Source organism: Atta colombica, unplaced genomic scaffold (genome assembly GCF_001594045.1).
Source record: "Atta colombica isolate Treedump-2 unplaced genomic scaffold, Acol1.0 scaffold157, whole genome shotgun sequence".
Classification (NCBI taxonomy): Eukaryota; Metazoa; Arthropoda; class Insecta; order Hymenoptera; family Formicidae; genus Atta; species Atta colombica.
The window spans coordinates 148640-151278 of NW_017259247.1; the positions used below are offsets into that span (position 1 = coordinate 148640).

At 28.1% G+C, this 2639-nt stretch overlaps 1 protein-coding gene across 2 annotated transcripts in view; it reads left to right on the plus strand.

Annotated features, from left to right (window-relative positions):
• The window catches only part of LOC108685777 (ecdysone receptor), a 286435-nt gene that overhangs the window by 118436 nt on the left and 165360 nt on the right, over positions 1-2639 (plus strand). The window lies entirely within an intron of this gene.

The following is a 2639-nucleotide window of genomic DNA, read 5'->3' on the forward strand; positions in this document are numbered from 1 at the left end:
TATATATACATATACATATATATATGTATACTTTTTTCAACATACAGAGTGTCCTAAAAAGAATGGACACCTGAATATCTCGGAAAATATAAATTTTACAGAAATGTTTCAAACAAAAGTGTAGGGTTCAAAAAAATATATTTACTGATCTTATCAGTTTGGTGACATCGCCAAGGTCAGATCAAACATACGATTTATCGATTTTTTTAAATGGAATATCCTATGGAACATCCTTTTAATTCTAGAATGTAATAGCTGATGTCGAGAGCTTTCTTAAATACTATAAGAAAATATTTTTTCAATAAGTACTTTTTGAATAATGATGCTTAAAAATTACAGTACTGCCAGCATTAACATTATCCAAGATGTACCACGCGGAGGTTGCCCAAGCGGATTTATACGTCTTTTAAACTCAAGAAATATTAGAGAATAATGCAGTCAACTAAGATAAGATCGGACAATGATCCAACTAATGAAGGTATCATTCGATCTTGCCTTTATTGATTAAATTATTCTCCAATCTTTCTCTGAGTACAAAAGACGTGTAAATCCGTTTGGGAAATGTCCGCATGGTGCATCTTGGGTAATGCTAATGCCGGCAATACTGTAATTTTTAAGCATCATTATTCAAAAAGTATTTATTGAAAAAATATTTTCTTATAGTATTTAAGAAAGCTCTCGACATCAGCTATTACATTCAAAAGTAGGATGTTCCATTTAAAAAAATCGATGTAACTTTGATCTGATCTTAGCGACGCCACTCAAGATCAAACTGATAAGATCAGTAAATATATTTTTTGAACCCTATAACTTTTGTTTGAAACATTTCTGGAAAATTTATATTTTCCGAGATATTCAGTTGTCCATTTTTTTTAGGACACTCTGTAAAAAAGTATACATATACATACTGTATATATACTGTTTATATAAGAAGACATTCTTAATATTATAAAATCTATAATATCAATATAAACTTACTTTTAAAAAAAAATAAGCAAATAGTATGCACTTCAAAAAAACTGTTATATTAAATTAAAAAATAAAACCTAAGTGATACGTAAACGATCTTTGTAAAAATTGCGTTATCTTATTCAAATCAAATAATATAAATGCAAATGGATCTTTCATTTAAAAAAAGTAAGATCTAAAGTAGTAGTATCATTGTGTCTATTTAAGACTCTATTTCAAGTAATAAATTATCTAATTCTCCTTCAAAATATTATTATATCACAAAATTATCTTACTTAATTCAAATGTCACAAAAAAATTAAAAAAGTAAAAGTACAAAATGAAAATTTTTTAATATATAACAATTTTTTATCTAAAAAACACTTGACATTCAATCAAATAAAGAAAATAAAGAAAATAATGAAAATAATTTTAAAATAATAATAAATTTATAATGATCTAAGAAAAACACATAAATATATGATTTAATTTGAACTACATTGAAAGAAAAGATTGGTTGCAATAATTTAGATAGTAAATATGGCATTTTTATATGATTGCAGCAACCAGTTTTGATTGTAGCAGCAAATTTTTAGTTGTATTAGCCTATCCACAATGTCAGTGTATGATTTCGATAGGCTAACGCAATTAAAAATTTGCTGCTACAATTAAAAACTGATTGCTGCAGCCATATTTTCTATCTAAATTGTTGCAGCAACCAATCTTTTTTTTCATTGTACATTCCAATATTTACTATTAGTGCTAAAATTTATGTGTACATACTGTGTGCTATAAATTTTCAGCGTATAGTAAATATTGGAACGCAACTTTTTAGTGTTAACTATGGGCATTATTCACCAAAAATAAAAATTTAAAAATTTGAAAATGTGAATCTCTAATATATACATACATCAACGTTGAGCAAATATCTCGACAACTTGAAGATTTTTTTGGGCACAAACAAGATGAAAGAACGATAATTATGAAGATTCTGCATTAATTAACATTAAATTTTCGTTATATAATATCATTTGCGATTCAAGAAGCGAACAGAAGTCGGCTAATTTGGTGCCTCGTCTTATGAAGAGCAACTTGCTAAGAATTTTGATAAGCACAAAATCAGTATCAAAAATGAATTTGTTTACTTGTTGTGAAGGAGTCAAAGCATATAAAAAGCCTCAGCAAGAAGGCATTCAAAGAAATGTGCCTCAATTGTGATAAAGAAAGACACAGCATGACACAATGCAAGAAATCCAAATGAGAACCGAAGCAAAGTAACAGTGCATCACAAAGTAAGAGACTATCACACGTATTCATGATATTGTCTTTTTCAACGCAGCAACCGAAGACCGTAGTTGACAGATTCAGATGTCAGTAATCACTTGACTTTTCGACGAGCTTGTGTAATCAAGGGATAAATCGCTGAGGGAATTATAGCGTACAGATTTAGAATATTACTGAGTATTACTTAAGAGAAATGTATATTATATATTATAAGCGCTATGAAATTATGCATTAATAGATATTAATAGGCATTTCTAAGGCATTAATAGGAATCATTTGGATATTAGTAGGCATTGGTGTACACAATTTTGGTTAGCGGTTTATCCTTCGGGTTTGACACATTCGAAACGATTAATGATAAATTTGTACCGATCACAGTAGGATATTAAAATTTATATATAATATAT